The following is a 24,625-nucleotide window of genomic DNA, read 5'->3' as shown; positions in this document are numbered from 1 at the left end:
TTTAGTGCTCTTGCAAATCCAGTTCACTCTCCTGGCAAACAGAATTTCTGCTGCAATGTTTATTGGAAGCGGTCGTTTCTGATTGAGCCAGAAGGTGCACTGATTTTTGAGTTCTGCATATGTCTCCCTCTTCCCTTGTGCCAGAGCGGGAACCCCCGCCAAGACCACCACATTGGGCGCTGATTGTGGCGGAAGATCGAAGGTGGGCAGGGGATCAGCGCTCTGGACCAACGGCGTTTTTTGTAGTCTGGGTACTGGTATGCCAGCAGCTGTTTGATGGGGTTTGTCCCTTATAGCTGTATTTACACCTGCTGGCAGGCTGGGAGCTTGGTCAACAACAGAGGTTGAGGCAGGAGATCCTTGTGTTGGGACAGTACGACTGTTTGATGCTACAACAGCGTTGAGGTCAATTTGTCGTTGGCCTGGAGTTTTTGTCTGCCTGTGAGTAGAGTCATTAGCCCTCGGACCCGCTTGCTTCTGGAGTGATGCGAGTGAGAGTTCAAGGCAGACTAATCTATTCTCGATTGAGTCCAATCGTGTGGTAATTGGGGTGCAACATTTTTTGAAAGTGCTTTAAAGTTTCTTCCAAAACAATGGTCCCATATCAGGTTGTTCTTCTCCCCCCAAAATAGTGTTTGGCCCGCTATGCTCTTCTATGGCAATCATTGGTAAGTGGGGTGGACTAGGAGGAAGTCTTGCAGCTGGGACTTCGTTGGGCACATCCATTTTGCCAGTTTTAGCTTTTTTGCCTCCTAGAGTTGTTTGTGTGGCAGTGCGCTTCCTTTTAGCAGCCGCTCCCACATCTCGCTGTGGAAAACCTGTTTTTGCGTGGAAGGCTGAGCAGGTTTTAATATTGGGGGACGATATAGTCTTTGGGGTATTATCAACATCCGTCCCAGTAGGGGAGTTTGAGCTTATATCATGAATAACAACTGACTGTGACGCGTTACTTCGTTCCACGACTCCCGAGGGAGGCAATGTGTCCTGGGAGTTAGATGGAAGGCGAATTGGTGATCTTGCCCTTGCCAGACTTCCCAATGATGATCGCTTATCAAATGGGGTTTCCAAGGAAAGTCTCTGTACAGTAAGTTCGATATCCTTGGCCAATGCTGACGATGCCCTAACTAAGAAGTTGTCCAGGGTGCCTAATAGTGAACTTCTGGTTGACTTCCTAATATTCGGGGCTTCAGGTAATGCAGTTATCATGATTGCTTTTAAGGGCCTGTCACTTGTACTCCTTTATGAGAGAGGCCAGGTACAGAAGCAAAGAAAGTAAATTAACTGACCTTAATTCACGGGAGCAGATGAAAAAGGGGTGGCCCTTTCCGTCCTTGTCCGGGCTTAAACGGGCTTAAACGGGCCTGCCCTTGGCCCGGGCTTCGCCCGGCACGTGCCGCGCGCTTCCCGCGAAGAGGGGCTCAGCGCCTGCTTTATGCACCTCCTGGTGCGGGCGCGTCGTCAGCGGTGCGCGCAGCCGCTGGGCCTGCCGGGAGTTATGGTCCCGGGGCGGCGGCGTGAGGAATGATGCGGCTGACCCTTGGTAGTGGCGGCGTGGGAAATGGCCCCCTTGACTCTTGGTGGTGGCGGCGTCTTGTGCAGGTAAGGTAAGGTTGTCAGCAAGGTCCCCCCCTCCGCCGGGCTCAGCGCCTGCTTTATGCACCTCCTGGTGCGGGCGCGTCGTCAGCGGTGCGCGCCACCGCTGTGCCTGCCAGGAGTTGTGGTCCAGAGGCGGCGGCGCGAGGAATGATGCGGCTGACTCTTGGCCGGTGGCGGCGTGGGATATGGCCCCCTTGACTCTTGGCGGTGGCGGCATCTTGTGCAGGTAAGGTAAGGTTGTCAGCAAGGTCCCCACTTTATGAGGTTTTTTTTTTAAAAGAGCTTTCTTTTAAAAAGTTTGCTTGTAGGCCATCACGTCTGACCTTATAGTTTCAACTTTTCATGCATAGGCAAGAACTGGCATAACAGTAGTTCCTGCCAATGTAGAGCGTTGTCCTCAGGGCCATAGGACAACTCTAAATTTGATGATTCTTGGACCCTCAGGATTGCAGAGGTATTGTCCTCTGCTATCTTGGTGGAGTTGACTCCATCCTCGAAAATCAGGCCCATGAGATTGGAATGAAGCCTCTCAAATATACAGTGCTTGTCAATTCATAAGGAGCCCTGTCCAATTGTTTCTATTTTTAATAAAATCACCATGAATATCACATGACTCTATGTCACTGGGATGCAACATATTTAGAGGGCGGCGCTTCCAAAATATGATTATGCAGAATTGCGTGGAGTTACATAAAAACTCTGCGAGATTCCAACAACAGGCTGAAATAGGCATGTTGTGCTGCTCACATTGTGGTTTAGTGCTGGGAGCGCATTCCGTGCTGAAAATCTGTGCAATGGCACCACACGGCACGTTGGACAGCGCAACTACTCTAATTGTTTTTGCTGCGGTTCAAGAAGATTTCCTACTCGAGCGGCAGCCTTCTGGTTGCAAATGGTAGTGTCCGCCCTTGACCCCTGCCTCAAAACATTTCGGCCAGATGTCCTCCTAGTGATCGGAAATCATGCTAGGGGATGCCAAATCTCGCTTGCTCTCGCCAACTTACTGTTATCGAGTTGTGTGCGGTAAAAGATTCCACAATGCACTGATTAGGTGAATTTGGGCAGAACTCTGCATTACGAGTCACCAAAACTCTGCCAATTCTGCTGGCAGAAAAGAATATTTCACCCACCCCATAACATTTCCAGCTCGGTTTTTTTGCTTTTTCATATCATTGTTGTCAGTTGTTTTAGTCTGATTTTCTTAATTTAACTGAACCGGAACAAATACTTCCAGAATGCACTGATTTCCTGCAAAAAAAGAAGTGTTTATCATGACATGGAGCTTTTTGGTAATCATATATCCCGCCCTGGGGCATTACCATGGCTTTCTTAGTAGGAGGGAATGCATACCTGTAGAAAAGTAAATAGCTTAACCCTTGTGAAGAATCTAATCTTCTTTATCAATAGTCCCCTCTGCATAATCATTAGCCACCTCTACAGGGAAACTTAGAAGCATAGGAGCATATTTGAAGAACAAGACAGTTCTATAATGGGCTTCCCAATTACCTATGTCCTGTCCTGTGGTGCAATGGAATGGCATTCTGTCCGATGTCTTTCAAAATAACCTGGAAGCATTCAAAATTTGATGGCTGTGAGCCTATAAGAAGTTTTTGCATCTAAGCAAGTTTTAGCACTAAAGGCCTCATGTCGCCAGCTCCCAGAGATGTAACCATTGGGTACATATCCCTTTTTATGAGTTAGACATTCTTTTGACTAGTAAAAGTACTTTTGTGATTGTTTCAGAATTTAAAAAAGGAGTGTTCATGAAAGGGTTTTCCTCCCTCTCCTTTTCAGTTCATAAAATAATTTATTGATAGTTTGGGACTACAATTGCTGTTGCAAACCATTGATGAGCTAACAACTCCCTACTTGTGGTGGAAAGTAGCCTGAAACGGGGAAGCGTTCCTTCGATCCCCTTTCCCTTTGAACTATGTTGGAGTCTCAGGGGGAAAAAGTTTTCCAAAACCAAAAACGTTTTTTTAACCAGCAGTGGTTCCTTAAAGGTACATTGGCTGCTTTGAAAATAAAATGTTTTCTATTTTGGAACGCAGTCATAGAGATGATAGTGTGCTTTTCCTTGCAGCCCACCATCGCTGAGATTTTAAATTGGCACCTACCTAATGAATTTTAAATAGACAGGCCAGTCTGAAGCCCCCTATAATTCAGTATTTTTTGTACCGACTGAAACAGTTCACATTTTTAGTTTGCAAAATACTATTCCATTGTCAAACTGTATATGTGGAATTTACAACAACTATTTGCAAATTAAAATAGGATACATCAGCGTCTGTATTACAGAAGAGCCCTGGGGAGCAATGGGGACTTACTCCTGCTTTGTGCGCCCTGGGGCACTTTCGTATTAAAGAAGGGTCTGCAGACACTTGTGCGGCTCCTTCTCTAATACAAATGTAGCACTAGAGCTATTTCAAGAGGGCATTCCCTCATTTGCATTGGGGTGTGGCCCCATGCAAATGAGGGAATCTCTTTACCACTGAGCCCGCTGCATAGTACAGATGCGGGGTCAGAGGTAAAGAAACTGTCAGGAGGCACACTGAAAGCACGCCACAAAAAGGTGGAACACTGTTAGTGCCCCCCCTGATGGCAGACCCCTGGAAGGGGCCAAGGGGGTCCAAAGGACCCACCAGACACCCCCTTGACAATGGGTGCGGCACCTCACTGCACCCACCTTCAAGGGGATCTCTCTCCCCTCTTGAAAGTGCAGGTAGGTAGCTTTGAAGCACTCAATCTGTATTCCACTTGAACAGTCTGTCCCCAGGGAAGCATGAGTTCATGGCTGCCCTGGCAGCAGTGCACCCATTCTAATTCGGCACACTTTCATTGTTTGCGCAGGGCACACCTTTTGAAATGAGCACTCTGGCACAAACAAGGAAACCGTGGTTTATTCGTAATCCGGACCCTAACTTTCATAAGGAGATGGATGCCTGTGGTATTCACAACTAGTTCACAGTTTAGACAGAAGCTAGTTAAACAGTGAAGTTCCTCTGCTATTTGCATAGCTACTGGTCAAGTTGTGCACACTGTCGACTACTTAGTCAGCCTCCTGGTGAATATGACGCTTCTTTTCAAGATATTTACAAGGATGCCAGCAACACGGTACATAATTTCTGCTATTCCACCAGCTGTAAATATTGCATTTTTTCACTACTTGCCAGATTACTGGTCAAATAATGTAACATTTCTACTATTTAACCAACAGCCACATAAATAATTCAGTTTATTTGCATGGCTGCTTGCCAAATTGTACATGTCTGCTGTTTTGCCAGCAGATGGTTACTGACTACATGTTTTGTTTACTTGACCGCTGGCCAATTCGTGCAAAACTTCTACAATTAGACAAATGGCCAGGTAAATAGTGAACTTTCGTTGTTATTTGACTGACTGTTTGCCACAGAGTGCAAAATCTCTACTGATTAGCCAGCTTACAGGTAATTAGTGAAGTTTTCCTGCTATTCGAATGGCCACCAGCCAAACAGTGCAGAGTCTCTACTATTTATCTAGCAGTCGGATAAACAGTGAGGTTTTTCTGCTATTTGCATGGTCGTAAGCCAAACAGTGCAGAATCTCTATTATTTAGCCACTGGCAGGGTACATAGTTACATTTTATGCTAATTGCACTGCTATTGACTAAACACTGCAGAATTTCAACCATTTGGCCAGCTGCCAGGTAAATAGTGAAGTTGTTCTGGTATTTGCATAGCTGCTGGCCAAACACTGCAGAATTTCTTATTTGGCCAGTGGCAGGCTAAATATTGAAGTTTCTCTGCGATTTTCAATGCTTCCGGGCAAATAAAATAATTTCTATTTAGCCAGCGGCTGGATAAATATCAGAGAAAATTCCCTATGCCTTCGGCAGCCGGGTAAATATCCCCTACTAAAAAAATTTAGTAAAATCAACATTACTGGATTTTACCAAGCGTTTCATCCTAAACAAATTTCATAATGAAATAGACACAGGACTATAATGAAGGCTAATTTGCTATCATAATGAAAAAAGAAAATATTGATAATTCTTCAATCCAAAAGGATACCATTCATAATTGAGTAACATAAGATGCAATATAAAGCATGATGCACCATAAGCACTCTGTGGCTATGATAAATCAAGAAAGTAATCAATGCATAATGCATTATTTAATTAATTTTCTTCCCAAAAAATCAACAGTGTATAAACACTTCCTTGAAGCTCAGCTTTGTCATGAGCAGACTGGAATGAAGTATTTCTTGCTATTTGGAGACTTCATTATAATCCTGCATTAAAGTACATACCTTATGGTGAAAAATGAATGAATGGCCCAGCACAAATTCTCTCAATACTACTTCGCCTGGGTATCCTAGAGAAGAGACTGCTTATCAGAGGATGAAGAAATTGGGTTATTATTTGACAGCGTTGAAGTCCCACTCATACAATAAACACAGTCCTGGTCAGGGTGAAACACAAAAGTCACTAAAGCACTGGTAGCTTGGCACACTGCAGTCAGGCGTCACTCAGAGGCAAAGTGTAAATTATTTATGCAGCACACAAACAGTAATACAGTGAAAACAGAACACAGGTAATATTCCAAACCAGCTAGGTTTATACAGGTAAGACTCAATGGAGTACGTATGTCAGGGAAAACCAGTGGGTTTTATTAGAAAGCCCTCACCCACCAACCTAGTTGGTGGCATGCTTCATCATCGGGCCCACCACAGTGGCACCTAACGTGCCCCGGGTGTGCTTCGACGCCAGATTACTGCGGAGCTGGTATAATTACTGAGTGTGCAATGTGGTGAGTATGAAGGTGAAGATTAAAAAGCCATACAGAAATCCCAGTACCCGAGGGTAAAAGCTATTTTAATGAAACTGGGTATCTGTTGGCACGTTAAAAAGGCAAACGGACACGGTGGAGTATGGATTATGACCTCCAGTGTCCTGTGACCACACTGGGTATCTGTTGGCACGTTAAAAAGGCAAACGGACACGGTGGAGTATGGATTATGACCTCCAGTGTCCTGTGACCACACAGGACACTGGAGGTCATAATCCATACTCCACCGTGTCCGTTTGCCTTTTTAACGTGCCAACAGATACCCAGTTTCATTAAAATAGCTTTTACCCTCGGGTACTGGGATTTCTGTATGGCTTTTTAATCTTCACCTTCATACTCACCACATTGCACACTCAGTAATTATACCAGCTCTGCAGTAATCTGGCGTCGAAGCACACCCGGGGCACGTTAGGTGCCACTGTGGTGGGCCCGATGATGAAGCATGCCACCAACTAGGTTGGTGGGTGAGGGCTTTCTAATAAAACCCACTGGTTTTCCCTGACATACGTACTCCATTGAGTCTTACCTGTATAAACCTAGCTAGTCTTTCTTGATTTTCGATATATAAAAACGGGGATTCAGACTAGCTTACCTAGTCCTCCCTCTCTCCTTTGATTTAGTAATATTCCAAACCAAACTAGAAAAATAGAGTACATTTTAATAAATAAACTGACACCAAAAAGAACATAATCCAGTCAATAGAACTAGAAATATTAAATTTCAAAATTTTAAGTAAAAGTAGCTCCAAAAAGCACAAGCACCAACTGTGGTTATCTGGTAGCGTCTGGTAGCGCCAGACCTGACAAAAATGAAAAGAAAAATGAGCAATCCAAACTCTCCTTGAGGGCTCGGGCAAAGTAAAATGGTAGGGTAAATGTGCCTTCAAGGGATTTATTTAAAGGTTTTACTGATTTATATTAGGATTTTGAGGCCAAACAAATGATTGCCTTGTTGGTTAATTCCTTTCAGCGAATGATTTTGGTACTCAGTTATATTGTCTCATGAAACAAAATCACAGGAGATCATACAGGATACTTATGATGATTGAAATGCCGTTGCTAGATTAACAGAGAAAACGTTGCTTCGGGCCGGTGTCTAGGTCCGCGCATTTTGATTCTATGGAAGGGCTGCCCTCTAGTGCTAGTACTGGTTATAGCATACAAAATATTTTTATAATAAACACTTTAAGTTGTATTAGAAAACTGAAGTCGACTGGAGGCAACTTATAAAATTCAGTAATAGCTTCTGCTTTTTCCAGTAGTCCTCTTCAGCCTTAGGGCCATCTAAATAATATTTGATAATTTCTCACGTACCTGTTCGATAGCAACTGTTTTCTTTTAAGTGTAAATTAATGCAGAGGCAGCTTGAGTTGTATTTAATGGTTGCCAGTTCAAAAACAGAATCACTGACATACTCTTACCAACTTACAGCTCGAATTTAACTACCCCCTCCCCCCAATGCATTTTCCCTTTGCCTTGCATGTTACATACTAATGCTCTTGTTTAATACACAGAATCACAAACGTTCACAGTACTTTCTACTAACACCGAGACAGCATGCCCTGTAGCTTCCTTCTCCGGGCTTCATGTTGGTTTTTGAGATAACAAAGCCATAAGTTCGGCAGAGAATACTGATTCTGTTTCAACTCTGTTGTCAAGATAGATTTCGAACTGTTCGTAAAATCCTTGCAGCAGCAACATATGCACCAACGTTTTTTTTAGGTCTCGCCTTTCCCATTCCGCAGGAATGGGAAATGGGGAGAATTCAAGTCGGCTATTTTCTCTTCAAACCAAAGGGCTTTCAGCCGCGGTTTTCTTGCAGTTCACGTGAATCACGTGATCAAACATGCACGAGCATTCACGTCCAGGGCTTCTCCTCCCCTAGCAGCACTCCTCCCACACCAGCAACTCCCCCCTCCCACACCAGCACCTCCCCTCTCTCTCCCCGCAAACACAGCCTTGTCCTAGCAGCACTCCTCCCACACCAGCACCTCCCCCCTCCCACACCAGCACCTCCCCTCTCTCTCCACGCAATCACAGCCTTGCCCTAGCAGCACTCCTCCCCCCTCCCATCTCCACGCAATCACAGCCTTGCCCTAGCAGCACTCCTCCCCCCTCCCACACCAGCACCTCCCCTCTCTCTCCACGCAATCACAGCCTTTCCCTAGCAGCACTCCTCCCACACCAGCACCTCCCCCCTCCCACACCAGCACCTCCCCTCTCTCTCCACGCAATCACAGCCTTGCCCTAGCAGCACTCCTCCCCCCTCCCACACCAGCACCTCCCCTCTCTCTCCACGCAATCACAGCCTTGCCGTCTGGTGGCATCTTACATTGCATTTGTTTGGCTAGTACTTTGTCTTAACTCACTGACACACTTTTCAAAGGAAACTCACCTAGTTCCCACCTTCATTGGGACTATTTCTGTATGTGTTGTCTTTCCTTTATGTAAGAGCTGGGCCAGTCCCAGTCTACCTGTCACAGCCATTACAGTTTGTAAGTCTTAGCTCTTGTGGGGACAGCTCATGAACGCCCAATATCGGCTGCAGTGGTGTATGATGAAGTTAGGAACTGTTGGGATCTGGACACCAGATTATAAGTCACTTCCAGCCTCCTGCACAGTAGTCTTGCCATGGATCGCCGTCTTGCGTTACATGGTGTAGTGGTGTCCAATCTGAGACCAAGAAAGCTGTGTGCATGCCAAATATTTTAGGAGATTCACGTAACCTAATTCTAGATACAATTACTGGAGTGTTGGAATTGTGAAAGGGGAAAACCGGGCGCAGCTGGAGCGCTGAGGTCATCAGAGGTCTATTTCTACCGCAAACACGCTCTGTTCCTCTTGCGCTTGCAGTGAAACGGAGCCCCTCTCCAGGCACGTTTCTCAGCAGCGCTCCTCTATCTCAGATGAATGCAGAGGAACATTCGGCGCACAGCTGTTGTTTTCATTCCCTCGCTGGTGTGGGTTTAACAGGCGCCATGGTGTGATGGGCGCACAGACCGAGTCTGCGCAGGCGCAGGACGGAGCTGTGCGCTCTTTCAAACAATTAAGTTACTTCTGTTAACTCAGCAGAGGGGTAGCGCAGCACTCAAATCAAATGACAGGTTTTCGAATACCTTGCGCCAGCAAAGAGTCATGCAAAGTAACACCTCCTTGAAGCAGGCGCTAATCTGGAGAAATGTTTTTATTTCTCAAACAATTTCGCGGAATTTATGTGCACATCTTCATACCATTCCGCAGAAATGGGAAATGGGGAGTGCATGTGAAAAACGGGAGAATCACGTGACCACAAGCCTCTCGTGAACGAGCCCAGCCAGTCCAGCCTCCCGCACACAGCTTCTCCCACCCCCTCCCTCTCCAGCGCCTGCCTTCCTTGACTCGCATTAGATCTTCAGAGGCAGCCCAGCCAAGCACACGCATTTCCCCACAGGCTTACCCATTGCATCACCACATCAAAGCCAGCCATCTGTTGCTACCCCAGCGTGGTGCCAGCAGCTTCACTTCAGGCATCCACTCCCCCCGCCCCCTACTTCACACTTCTCACGGTCACCAGGCTGTGTTTGCACTCCCAAACTCTCTTTCTGTATGTAAACTTCTCCGCGAGCACACTCACATTTCAAGAGTTCTGTGGAAACTTCAGAATTGTATTCATTATTATTTATATATTTAAATGACTCATCAAGAACCGAGAGAAAGTGTAGCCGAGTATCAAGCGATCGCTTGCTTGCGGTCAGACATACTTATTTGTTCGGCTGTTTTTTTTTCTCGGGTTAAATTTGCTCTGCATGGGAATTTGACATGCTCCAGGGCCCGTCCACAAAGACGGGCAGACAAAAGGGTAGGAAGTGTGTCCTCGCGGCACTTTCCCGGGTGCAAATGTGCGACACAGAAAGGGCTAGTGTAAGCAGAATCAACTCCACACTTTCCTTGCAAATGTGGTGTTTGCTTTAAACGCAGTTTGCACCAATGAAACAGAAAGACACGGACACACACCTACACAGAAGTCCCGAGGAGCCATAATTATAAATGTACAGCTCGTGTGTTTTCACTTGAGGGTTGTTTTTCGAGTCCGCTCAAGCGTGGCCACCAACACGCCCGAGTATGTCTCTGTAGGGGCAGTGGGTGTTCGTGTGAAGGAAGAAACGCTTTGCGGAGAAGTGCCCCCCTCCGCCCCCACCAAGAGGTTTATGTTATTGGAAGAATGTTCTAGTTTGGAGGAGGAAATGCAGCTCGAAAATGGCCAGTGCAAGCAAGGCATTTCTGAGCTCGTGTTTGTGCCTTATTTAGGACCGGGGCATGGTCATTTATAAGGCGATGTTTACGTGTTAAGAAGTGTTATGACAAGCTGTTTCGGATTCCAGGCAAGAGGCCTCCACGGCACTCAGGGACACCACCACAGCCCTTAGGGACACAAACACAGCACTCAGGGACACCACCACATCACTGATGTACACCACAAAATCAATCAGGGACACCACCACATCACTCAGGGACACCACCACACCACTCAGGGACACCACCACACAACTCTGGGACACCACCACACCACTCTGGGACACCACCACACCACTCTGGGACACCACCACACCACTCTGGGACACCACCACACCACTCTGGGACACCACAACATCACTCACGGACACCACCACATCACTCACGGACACCACCACATCACTCACGGACACCACCACATCACTCACGGACACCACCACATCACTCACGGACACCACCACATCACTCGGGGACACCACCACATCACTCGGGGACACCACCACATCACTCGGGGACACCACCACATCACTCTGGGACACCACCACATCACTCTGGGACACCACCACATCACTCTGGGACACCACCACATCACTCAGGGACACCACCACATCACTCAGGGACACCACCACATCATTCAGAGACACCAACACAGCACTCAGGGACACCACCACATCACTGATGTACACCACAAAATCAACCAGGGACACCACCACATCACTCAGGGACACCACCACACCACTCAGGGACACCACCACACAACTCTGGGACACCACCACACCACTCTGGGACACCACCACACCACTCTGGGACACCACCACACCACTCTGGGACACCACCACACCACTCTGGGACACCACACCACCACACCACTCTGGGACACCACCACACCACTCTGGGACACCACCACACCACTCTGGGACACCACCACACCACTCTGGGACACCACCACACCACTCTGGGACACCACCACACCACTCTGGGACACCACCACATCACTCACGGACACCACCACACCACTCTGGGACACCACCACACCACTCTGGGACACCACCACACCACTCTGGGACACCACCACACCACTCTGGGACACCACCACATCACTCACGGACACCACCACATCACTCACGGACACCACCACATCACTCACGGACACCACCACATCACTCACGGACACCACCACATCACTCACGGACACCACCACATCACTCACGGACACCACCACATCACTCACGGACACCACCACATCACTCTGGGACACCACCACATCACTCTGGGACACCACCACATCACTCTGGGACACCACCACATCACTCTGGGACTCCACCACATCACTCCGCACCATAACAGCATCACTCAGCACCACAACAGCACTGTCCTTGCTGGCTAACAACAAGCATTCCCATAGCCAATAGGACTCGCATTAGGAAAGTGCAAGCTATTGGCTTTGTAAATAACAATGCTATTAATTTATATATTTTCAATGCCAACACATATTAAAAAAATAATTGTCATTTACAATACCAATAGCTCACACTTTCCTAATGCGAGACCTATTGGCAACGCCAGTGCTTGTTCTCCTTTCCAAGCAAAGTGTGAATTAGAGGAATATATATTTTATTTATAGTTTTTATGCAGCGCTCTATGCTGCCTAAACGTGCCTACAACGTCTTCCGTGCGTTTCTTTTAGATGTAGTGAGATACATTCAGCCTCTAAAAATAAAAGAGTCACATGGTAAGCCCTCGTCAGTGGCAGAAGGAAAAACATCTCCTTATAGCGACCAACAAAGCCCTATTTTTTTCTTAAAGCAAAACTGATGTCATTTTTCAAAATCTTAGTAGATTCCATCTCTGTGAATGAATGAATATTGGTTGCCTGAATATAATACAACTACATTTTTTGCTTGTTATTTGTTCAGTTTTCTGTTGGTAGTTTGTAGGGGTAAAATTTCTGATGTTTTCCTGACTTTTCCTAAACTGCATATCTTTGGTCCACCTATTGACCTTTGGTAGACATCAAAGAGAAAATGTACTTATTTTTTTTGCACCATGTTTGTGTCACTGTGTGAGGAAAGCCTGGTGCAAAGTGTTCAACTGGGATTACTTTTCAATTACTTTTCAACCGAAATCCTGATTTCTGTGTGCAAAGTAGCTTTAAACTAAGTAACACAAAGTAGTGCTAGGCGTGCACGTGGCTGGAGGATGGCGTTCCAGACACTGAAGTGAGGAGGATGGAGAACTGCTTACCTGTAAATCATGAAATAAATGTTGTTAAGGGAGCTGATTAGCATCCTTTGAGCTTTACATTTTGGTAGATATAATAAGTGAATGGTGAGATTGGGTTTCTATATCAAAGTGGGAAAGTTCATATATTAGGCACTCACTTTTTCTTTCCCTAGCTACTACTACGAAAAGATGTTGAAAGGCATGTCCTGAAAACATCAACATTTATTGTGCCCTTGTTGTGGGTGATCATAACTGGAGGCAGTACCTGTGCTTTCTGAACTTTCATTTTACTAAAAGATGTGTTTGGATAGGAGCCTGAGAGGCACAGTTGAAAGAGAACCTACTCAAAATCTTCAGATTGTTGATACAGTGATTTCACCTTCCTTGTAAGAAATATGTGTATAGAAGGAATCAAAACCACTCTACTTGGCTATATTTCCATGTTGTTGTAGACCAAAGCATGGTACATAGAGTATTCCAAGACATGATGTGTAATCAGGCTGATGCTTGTCCGACACCAGCTTCCCAAAGGAGAAATCATAGCCTACTGGATGAGCTAAAGGTCTGCATAGTGACAAGAAGCCTGTATGTCTGCTGAGAAAGGGGGGGGGGGTGTTTCCATGGTCATCCAGGAGGACAAACTGTCAAGGCGGAGAAGCTCGGTATGTTCCCAGTGTGTGAAACCAACAGAGAGAGAAAATATCCTGCGAGATTAAATGTACGAGCTAACAACATTGTGAGCTATTTGCCCAGTTTTACTGTGAGGTTGGTACCTGTGAACAGCAACAAAGACAGAATGGAACCAAGTGAGGCCATGCTCAGCATCAACCACGGATGTCTAGGGACGAGTCCAGATACTGCTGATGCAAGAAGACCAAATAGAATTTGCCATAGTGTGAGGCTGATTTGCATGGGGGCCTACAAACAACAACGAAGCCATGCGTTAGCCCATGGACCTTGCCGTACTGCACCCAGTGCACCATCAATAACAAAACAAGCACTTGCAATACAATCGGTCTCGCCTTTGGGACGTTATAAGTATTTATCTATGCAGCACATTATCCTGGGTGCTGCAACCACCAGTTCAAATTAAGCAGATGGAGAGGGTAGCAACAAGGGAGGGACAAGAAGCCTGGAGGGAGCGGGGAGGGAAGAGAGGCCTGGAGGGAGAGGAGAGCAGCAGAGGAGGGACGAGAGGCCTAGAGGGAGAAGAGACTAGCCTGGGAGGACGAAAAGCCTGGAGGGAGAGGAGAGCAATGAGGGAGGGACGAGAAGCCTGGAGGGAGGAGGGAGCAATGAGGGAGGGAGTAGTCACATTTTTTTGACATTCAGGAGTGAGAAGCACAATGTCAGCCCCTTGAGCTTGAGCGCATCCTTGGCTCAGTTAGATTAGACCCTCTTTGCATCAGCTTTGGCAAAAGTCGCAGGTCACACAACACACAATGACAAATAACAAAATTAATTTTTTAGAAGAACATGTAGTAGTGAGCTTAGTAATTAAGCCAAAAAACCCAAGGATACCAAGAAGCAAATTAAATAATTAAAGTGACATGTAAACAAAATTGATAGAACAAAACCCAATAATTATATTCAAAAATAGTTTGTGATTTATTTAAATATTTTCTTAATTTTTTTGATAAGAATCTCATTTATAAAAGATACATATAGGTATTTAAAACATCAATGACATACATTTTGTGATTTCAAAGAATTATCAAAACATACTCAAAAGCACGGGAAGAAAGAAACAGGGAATTTAACACACAAAAAAACAAAGTACAAATGACTATGATAATAAATAGGGCTAGTGGAGTAAGCAAAGCGGTGGATGGAGACTCTACGCGCGTTTCGGCATTTATCAATATGGTTCCTTACATGGATGTGATTCTCTCCCTTTTACATTAATACTTGTAACAACTAAAAATGTTTTAACTAATCGTATTGATGAGCAAATATGGGTAACCTCCTGAACTAGTTATTAAAATTCAGCTGCCTATGAATACCAAACTATTTTTGAATATAATTATTGGGTTTTGTTCTATTAATTTTGTTTACATGTCACTTTAATTATTTAATTAGCTTCTTGGTCTGCTTGGGTTTTTTGGCTTAATTACTAAGCTCACTACTACATGTTCTTCTAAAACATTGTTTATTTTACTCCCTACCGGTAGTGAATGCATTAGAAGTAGGGGTCCCCCTTTTTTCTAAATTAAATAACAAAATTAATACAGCACAAGTAGTTTGTCGTTAGATAGGGGTGGGTGTATAAAACCCAGGGGGTTCTGTGCCAAGCGAGGCTCAGCTCCCCTCGAGTTTAGAGCGGGAGTGGCAAGGAGTGACTCATGGGGAAGTACCAAAAACAAAGCCTGGCACAGTCTCCTCCTGTGGGACAACCAAAAAAACCTTTTTGAAATTGCCATTGGAGTAAGGAGCCACCGAAGGAGGGACAATTGCAGTAATAGATCAGTTTGAAGCTAGCATTTCTGAATGCTGCAGCTAACAGTCATTGGCAATGGATGGGTTTGCCAAAGCCCCACAGAGAGATACAATAGGTCAGTGCTAATGCTCAACCTAAAAAGAGTGTGCATACACAAACAGAAATTGACAAAGGTTAAAAGATACAAGTAACAGACCACTGCAGCGTGGGAGGGAGCAAGACACCAAAAAGCAGAACAAAAAAACAGATGACTCAGATACAAGCAAGCTTTTGGAATGTACACAAGAACAAACAAATTAAAAATTGATAGACAACTGTAAGCCCATAGTGTAGATCTCAAAGAGACTATGCATCCAATGCCTAGACCAAACCTAAAAAGAATACTGGGGATTTTAGACTAATTTTCACCTGCTAGTTTTTGGCTTGTTCACAACAGCAAAAACATTTAATCAAATGGCTGATATTTTTTTACAATGTGCTAACCTCTGAGGACAGCATTTTCTTCCTATGATGAGTGTCCTGTTCTGGACCCCTTTGTTTTTGTAGTAATTCCTTCCCATTTCTCCTTGTTGCACCTCCCTACGCCTCCCCTGGGAGGCGTAGTATTCAGACGCATTCCCAGTTTTATGATTTCTGGTAAATCTGGGAATGTGTCAGGTTCCATGGGTGTTGCTTGGGAACACACACAGCAACACCCATGGAACACACCTTTCATGCAAAGTGCTGTGTGTAAAGGGGTTGTATTTTCAAGGACAGGAAAAGCCATGCAGGATTACTTTTCATGTCCATGTAAATATGGGGCAGCAAAATGTACCACTGGTGTTAAAAAAAGTGACGCACCGGCTGCGCAAGTGGCTGTAAATAAGCTCATTTATTTCCTAGAGCTTACTCAGATTATTATCCTCCTTATGGTGATAAAAGCAGTATAGTTAAGTATAGTAATAATAACATGTGCTATTGAATATGCAGAGTATCGAAGTAGCTTTTAGTGACTTGCATTACCTGCTAATATACCTTTCCACACATACGAGTGAAAGATTAGTACATTATTTTATCCAGCAGCATGGCGCTGAGTGCTGGTACAATAAATAGGGAAGTTAGTGCTATGGTTTGGTATGCTGACCTGTGTAATGTCAAAAAACGAATAAAGGTGGGGATTGAAGCTGGGGCAAGTGTTGGAATGCAACTAAGCTGCCAGACACATGTGAGAGTAGCTGGCGCACTTTGTGAATCTTGAAGACTAGAGCTATCTTGGCATAATTGTGGTGCTCGGAGTGTTTGGAAAGATGGACGATTATCTGGGAGAGCAGTGGTGGCAGAAGGAGTTGGAGACCACTGGCAAGAAGCATCCGGTATTTGAAAATAGCTGTGGTGCAAAGCATGTGCAGTCAATCATCTTCTATAAAAGTCAGGCCTCTCTCCCTGTGAGTAAGGGTGGGCGTAGTTCGCGAAGTAGCACTCTGCGAAGCTATGCGAAGTGCACTTCGCACTACGCAAATTTCACGTAGCGCTACGCGAGATGCGTAGTAGCATGTTCGCACTGTGCAAGAAGTGTTTTCAATGATTGCACAGTGCGGACAAGCATCCGGCACTGTGCAATCATTCAAAACGGCATCTTGCACAGTGCGAGCTGTAGTTTTCTGCTGCTCGAGTAGATTATTACTCGAGCTGCAGCTTTCTCAACGCGAACTGGTAGTTTCTCATTGAGAGCGGCCGCGAGCATGCGCAACCACTCACAATGAGAAACCTTACCTCCCCGCGTTGAGAATCTCGCCGGGATGTCATTTTGCTTGCTCGCGGTCGCGTACATGACGTTCAGGACTGCGAACAAGCAAAAAATGAGCTCTGCACTACGCTACGCGGCACTACGCGTGTTCGCACTGTGGTACGTGCAGCTCGCGTAGTGCGAAGTTGCGCAAACTTCGCAAACTCCGCGAGCGTAGCGTAGTGCTTCGCCCAGGCCTACCTGTGAGTCCGTTTAACTGGTGTGTCATGTGTGCCAGCGTTTACAGTAGACCCCTAATGGAGCGCTAACAGTACTCTAAATTGTATGGGTGCATTATACTCATGGTTTAAACACACTCACATATTTTTATCGTTTGCAGTGTTTCATGTTTATTAAGATGCATTTACTTACGCTATATAAGTATTGGAATGTAGTGTACACATTCAAGCAGGATTTTATATGTATAGGAGACACTTATAACTCCTGTATGCATAATGTGCAGGATGACATTATATCTATATAAATGTAACTGTGTGTCGTTTAAGTTGCCTGCACTGTAGGCCCAGAACTGCAGGTTGTTGTTGATTTCAAATATCCTTGGTTGCTCAAGAAATAATTAAATGAATCATATTTGTATGAGAAGACAGCATGTTCTCTTCCTATCGCAGGTGCAGGAATTCAACCACGTTATTCTTAGCGTTAAGGAGATACCCGGAATGTCTTTGAAGAAGACTGAAAGGCGAGAAGGGAGGATGCCTTCTGTGCCTGGCCTATCTGAAACTCAAGGACAGTGTAAGACAAGAAGAACTTAATTAAAGCTTCTCTGGAAATCTACTGAAACTATTGCAAGTGAACAGTTCATCATGTGATGCATTTGGGGGGATGAACTTTGTCTTTTTGTATGATACGCAGGGACAGTGAAAGGAACTACTGCATTTTTCGGAGGAGAAGGAGCATCTTAGAGCGAGTTCCATAGCCTTAAGCTATATTTGACCCATTTGACGTGAGTACTTCTTAGGAAGTCAACACATGCTGACACCTTTGGGGTATGGCATAAGGGAAATATGCAGGACCCTCAGTGAGAGCAGTGGAGGGAAAGATAACTTTTGTTTTCCTTCCTCATGAAAAAGGATTTGGACCTAGCTTCAATTCTGGGTTGCATTTTGAATTTGGAGTTCTGCCGTTTATGCCAAATAAATTACCTTTGTAGATTCTGCTCTTTATTGATTTTCATGTACCTATATTCTCTGATATTAAGGTGTGCTTATATTCAATTATTTTTGGCCTTATAAAAAAATCCCTAAATTGGAATTTGGAGTCTGTGGTCTTTTAACATGACTAAATTGTAAGTATAATTTTGAATTGTTTACTACCCTCGACCACTTTCCGCAGGCAAATAAAAGACCATCTGTGCTGAATTTAGTAGGGAAGGCAAGGACTAAATGTATTGTAATCAAATGGTAGCAGAGGATGATTTGCCTCTAAAGTGAGGGGAGAATGAGGGATTTAGAGTAAAAACGGAGGAAAAGTGGGCTTTGAACTTGGAGTAGAAGACGGCAAAAACAAAGATTGATGGAGGTGGTTGGATGCTGATGGTGCAGCAGTAAAGGTGGTAGCATGAGTTTGAAACTGTGTGGTGTGTTAGATTGCGGTGAGGAATTAATTGTGTGATGTCTTGTGAAGTAGGAATGCAAGTCAAGTGATTGTGGGTTAACCGGTTTACTGGTCCGGACATGTGCTGATCAGGAAGGTTGGCTGAAGACGGCTGTAATGCCAGAAACCGGTCCTAGGAAGCTTGTTTCGGGTTCCAGGGAAGGCATGGCTTGGCAGTTCGGGCTGGACTGTTCCCATGAGGCACAGGGTCAGACTGATTTGCATATGGCCATGTCTGAACTGGGGTGGCAGAGTGGGCTAAAGAACGGTGATGGATTAAACCCAGATCTGTTGACTGGGTGTGAGTGTTTGATTGGTTCAGATGCTCCGTCCATCACCACCCCCTTTTGTACCCCAGGAAGGTTGGTGAGCGCACTCAAGAGGAGTCCAAGATCCCGGGATAGGTTTGTATATGTGATTGTCCGATCAAAACTGTGGGTGCCATGAAGCGCGATTGACGATTCACTTGTGATAGGGAACTTTGTGTGAATGTAAGAGTATCTCACAGTAGAAAACCTCAAATAATGGGGGGAGACTACGACGAATGAGTGACCAACTCAAGTCGGGGGCCATAACGGATGTTCTTGTAAGAGTGTTCTGTCGATCTTTTAGCGAACAGACAATTAATTGTTTATGTAACTGTAAGTTATTGTAGCTGTGTTAGGAAGCAGTTACTTGGTTAATAGCTTTTGGATATACAGCTACTTGTGTACGAATGTGTGTGCAAGTGTATGATTTGAAATTGTAAAGGAGGGTGAGCCGCTGCAAAGAGGGAGTTGTGACATCAGTGCGCGCCGTGCTGAGATAGGTGGGTTGGTGTAACCCAGTGCTGGGATTGGTGAAGGTTCATCCAAAGTTGAATATTGAATCCTGGATTGCAAATAATAGATTTTCACAATGAGATGTTTTAAGGTGTTGCAGGATTTGTGTAGAGGCAACAAAGGGCTGGTAACTCGGTTGGGAGAAGAAGCTCTACCAGAGGATACCAAGGCACATTACATGACAACCAATGTAGGACTCCATACAATAGTATGGCTGCAAAACTGGCATAAAATTATAGAGAAAGAGGGAGAATTGGCTTTCCATCTTTATGGGTCTTTTCGGATGGAGGTATTGTACCAGCTGATAGAAGTGATGTCTTCTCTGAAACCTCCATCTAGACCAATGCAATTTGAGGCATTAGATGCGTGGATGAGAGCAGCAATGGCAAAAAGCAGAGAAGGTTCACAGGGTAGAATGAAGAAAGCAATGAGGGCATACCAGGATGCTAGGTGGGATGCACAATTGAAGAGGTGAAGAGTAGACACCATAGAGGGAGAACTATTATATCCACTTAGGTTGCTAAAAGGAGGGTCTGAAGGGCAGAGTAAGACAGAGGAGGAATGTCACACTGATGATATTTTCCTTGAAAGACTGCTAGCAGAACGTCCTCCACCTACGACTCCAGGTTGGAGCCGGGGAAAACACAGCAATCAGAAGAAGTTTTAGGAGCGGGTCAAACTGGTTCAGAGGAATAGACATATTAAGAAAGTAGAGTGGGACCCCTTATTGCTAGACAAAGGAAATGAGGTACTTACAACCAACAAAGAAAATAATTCCCTTGACCTTCTGATATCACAATAATACACTTGTTTACATAACACCAACATACACCAATATAATGTCCACATTAAAACTGTATTATTTGTACAAATTATTTAATACTGCAATTTCATTGCACATAAAAACATCTAAAAAATACTTTGACATAAGTTTTTCACTCTCATAAAAATCTTACTGTGAAGGTACAAATAATTCATATAACTCACAATAGCATAGATATTACACAACACATTATTATGACCCGCATAATAAGACAGCACAAACTGGAAGACCCTTTCTTTGTCATATACCAATGCACATTGAGATTAGCTACAAACCACACCAATCAATACATTGTCATCATCGGTATTTGATCGTATTAGTGTTTGTCCTTCAATTGTGCTTATGATTAGAATCAACGGGTTTCGATGGGTTCATATGATTAGTTCCATCTTTTTCAAGACAATGGTTTTTGTTGTCTTTATAAAGCAGCCTGTTTCTGTCTTTCTTATCCCCTTATCTAAAAACATGAATGGTGCTGTACTGGCGATTTCCGTCCGCCTCATTTTATCTAATTTCCAGGCTTTCAGGGTTTTGTTTTCTAGCAGTTCGCTTAGACTGTCTCTATATTTTAAAATTTCCTTATTTTAACTTCCAGATACGATCTTCTCATAAGATCCTCTTATATCTCCTTAACTCAATTGGGCCATATCATCCCTGTTGTTCTGTTCCCGTTTTAAATCGTTATCTGAGCAGCGTTTCTACTTCCACTTCCACTGGTATATTCCGTGTGTCATTCGCATTTCGCTCTATCGAGATACTCATGGCAGTCGTTATGGTTGCCACCACCGTTATACTTAATGGTGTCTTTCCTGCTCCTCGATTCAGGGTTCCGGGTTACAGCAAAATATTAATTATTATTGTGATATCAGAAGGTCAAGGGAATTCTTTTCTTTGTCAGAGGAATAGACAACAGGAGTAAGAGGGAGAATGTCATTGGGAATAAGAATTCCAGGTGGATCTGGAGGGGCAGGGTACCTAGGTCCTGAGTCAGATGAAACAATATGTACTAGGCGGTTACCCGAGTCCCTAACTGTACCAGTTACTTTTGGACCTGTGGTTTCAATATATGACTCTAGAGAGAGGGCAGGTGGAAGTCAACAGCTAACAGGAGGATTAGAGACTATGGGCCAGATGTAGGTAATTCCGATTTACCTACTCTTGAATACCAAATTTTACCGATTCGGCATTTAAGAGTAGGTAAATAGGAAGGAGGCAGATGTAGGTAATTTTTATTTTACAATTACCGAATCTGTAAGATTCGGTATTTACCGAATCGGTAAATACCGAATCGGTATTTCCCATTGATTCCTATGGGCCTTGAAGCCCATAGGAATCAATGGGAAATACCGATTCGGTATTTACCGATTCGGTAAATACCGAATCCTGCAAGGGGGAACGGGGTGTCACTTTGACACCCTGTAGCACCCCAATTCCAGGCTTGTGTGCCATGTGGCACATATACATGCCCTAAGGGCATGTCTGTGTGTCACATGGCACAGGTGTACATGCACAGATGTGCATGTACACCTGAATTCGTTATTTACCATGCAATAGTATTACATGGTAAATACAGAATTCTAAAGGGCCTGTGCCACACTTAAAAGTGCCACCTACATCTGCATTTACAGATTCAGTATTTTTACCAAGTCTGTTTTTACCGATTCGGTAATTTTACCGATTCGGTTAATACAGAATCGGTAAAAATACTAATTCTGTGAATGCATGCCCCCTACATAGGAAAAGGCATTTACCGGTCGTTAACAGCCGAATTCGGCCGTTACCTACCGGTAAATGCCTACCTACATCGGGCCCCATGTCTGGAGGCAGTCTTACACTGAGTGGAACAGGAATGGCTCAGATGCCAGTAGAAGCTAGTACTCAACTGCCAGCTACGGCGGATCCATCAAGGATGGACAGTGGATCAGAACAAAGACGAACAGGAGCTTTGGCACATTCTAGGTCAGATATCAGCATGTGCGTTCCACCAGTGAGGGAGTCAATGATACAGAGAGAGGACTTAGACATGAGATGAGAAACGCCTAGTGTGATGTTCAAACCTCAGAATCTGTGTGAAGGTAATCATTGGAGGATTCGAAGTTGTGAGAGAGAAAGTCTCCCAGCGTTGAGAATAGAGGAGAGTGCAGGTCCAAGGAGGGCACAAAGTTGTGGCAGGGAAGAATCAGGAAGTGAGTGAGGTCAGAGAATCATACAAGTGGCAATGAAGGCACCATTGATAGATGTGGTAACACTAGAGCAGAAATAGATAAGGTGATTTAAGGGAATTTGCCATTGGAAAGAATTGAGACATATGACCCAAGTGAGTTACTATTTGTAACTAAGGATGTTACTAAAAGGCAAAGCAGGCTCATGAAACATTGGTACAGTTGGCACAAAGGTATGAGGTGAATTTGAACAAGACAAAATTGATGCAAGGAAGCTGCAGATTGAATTATACTGATCAACACTTGGAAGAAAAGCAAATGACAGGATTAAAGCCACACATTAGAGTTTTGATCATAGCAATGCGACCATGGAGAGAATTAGATAAATGGGAAGAAAGATGGCTGAAAAAGAAAAGTGCCAAGAAAGAGATAGGAGATACTCCCCGTCCCCATGGAGGGATGGGAGCAGCAGGAAATTTCCCTCTGAGAGAAGTACAGAATAGGGGGTATGTACATGTGCCATGGAGCAGAAGTGATTTGGCAGCTTTCACTAATGATTTTCCTTGGCTGAGGGAGAAACCTGCTGACTGGTATAAACAAGTTGATCAGTTTGTGAAGATTTCGAAGGTCTTATGGATTGATTTGAATACCTTGTTCAATATAGTGGTTCCAGGTGATTTGTGGAAAGCATGTAAGGTTGCGGATGATTGGCCCACTGCAGAACCAGCTAGAGATGTGGTGAATCATGGTCCTTTGGCTGAGGTAATGAAGAAATATAAACAAGTGATTACATAGTTGCAATCTAAAGTGGCCCCTCAGACTATTGATTGGCGTAAAATGGATCGTACTTATGAAGAGCCTAAGGAGTCGATACATGACTATTAGGAGAGACTTTTAGTGGCCTTTAAACAACACAGTGGATTGGATACTGTTGAACCAAAAGATATGGGAAAGTTTGTTTCAAAGTTTGTGTTAGGATTGAGATCTGATATCAGTTTGATGATACAACACCACTTGAAATATTGGCAGAACAAATATGTTGACAAAATCTTGCTTTATGCAAAATATTGCAGTGAACAGGTAGAGGCAGCACAAAAGAAAACAAAGGAAAAATTGATGTTGGTACAGTTGAGGAATGCGGAGAGGCCTGATTGGTTGGAAGGGGTTGGAGGAGCGATGGGTCAAGGAAGAAGAAGTGATAGAGGAAGGAACCAACAGACTGTACCTCAACCTCGACAGCAAAGAGGAAGGGGTATGGATGCTGGTATGGGAGGTGATTGGGTAGCAAATCAGAAAAAAGTCACAGCGTGCCAAAATTGTCACAAAGTCGGGCATTGGAAGCGCAAGTGTCAATTGAATCCAGCAAATCAAATGCAATATGGGGTAGATGACAGAAGGTTTTAACACTGTAACAAGACCAAGGTCCATGTATGGGGAGGATGTGAGTCACAAACGCAGATTCCTCAACCTTTGAGAATGCCCACAAGTAATCAGGTATACCATCAGATGCCATACTTTTAAATTCAAGACAGATTAGATCAGATACAAGGTCCTCAAGAGTGACTGAGGGAAGGGGGGGTGTAGGGAGAGTGCACTGTGGGTGCTGCCTTGGAATTGGATCAAAGTGGACCGTTCATAGATGCAGAGGTGAATGGACATCCTGTTACCGTTTTGTTAGACACCTGAGCTCCATGCTCCACAGTAAAGACAGAAGGGATCCCAAATTTATACCTGTCAGGAAAATCGATTCAAGTGGTTGGGAGATACCAATTTGAGAATGACTAACCCGTTAACAAATGAGTTACCTGTGAGAATAGGACCCTTTCAAGACAACCACCAATTTGTGGTGTGTGATTCCAGCCCAGTCTGTCTATTGGAACGAGATCTTCTGTGCATGCTAAATTGTACTATATCTTGCACTCCAAAGGGTATGTACATCAATATTTCATTAGATGGACTTTTCGGCCTTTGGTCAAGAGTTCCCAATGAAACACATAACTCAGATGGACAAGTAATATTTCAAGCAATGTCACTGGAGTCTGTGTTGTGTGGGTGTAGTTGACGTTTCGACCCCTAGAGGGCAGGAA

This window comes from Lissotriton vulgaris, chromosome 7 (genome assembly GCF_964263255.1).
Source record: "Lissotriton vulgaris chromosome 7, aLisVul1.2, whole genome shotgun sequence".
NCBI lineage: Eukaryota > Metazoa > Chordata > Amphibia > Caudata > Salamandridae > Lissotriton > Lissotriton vulgaris.
Note: the sequence above shows the minus strand (reverse complement) of the source record.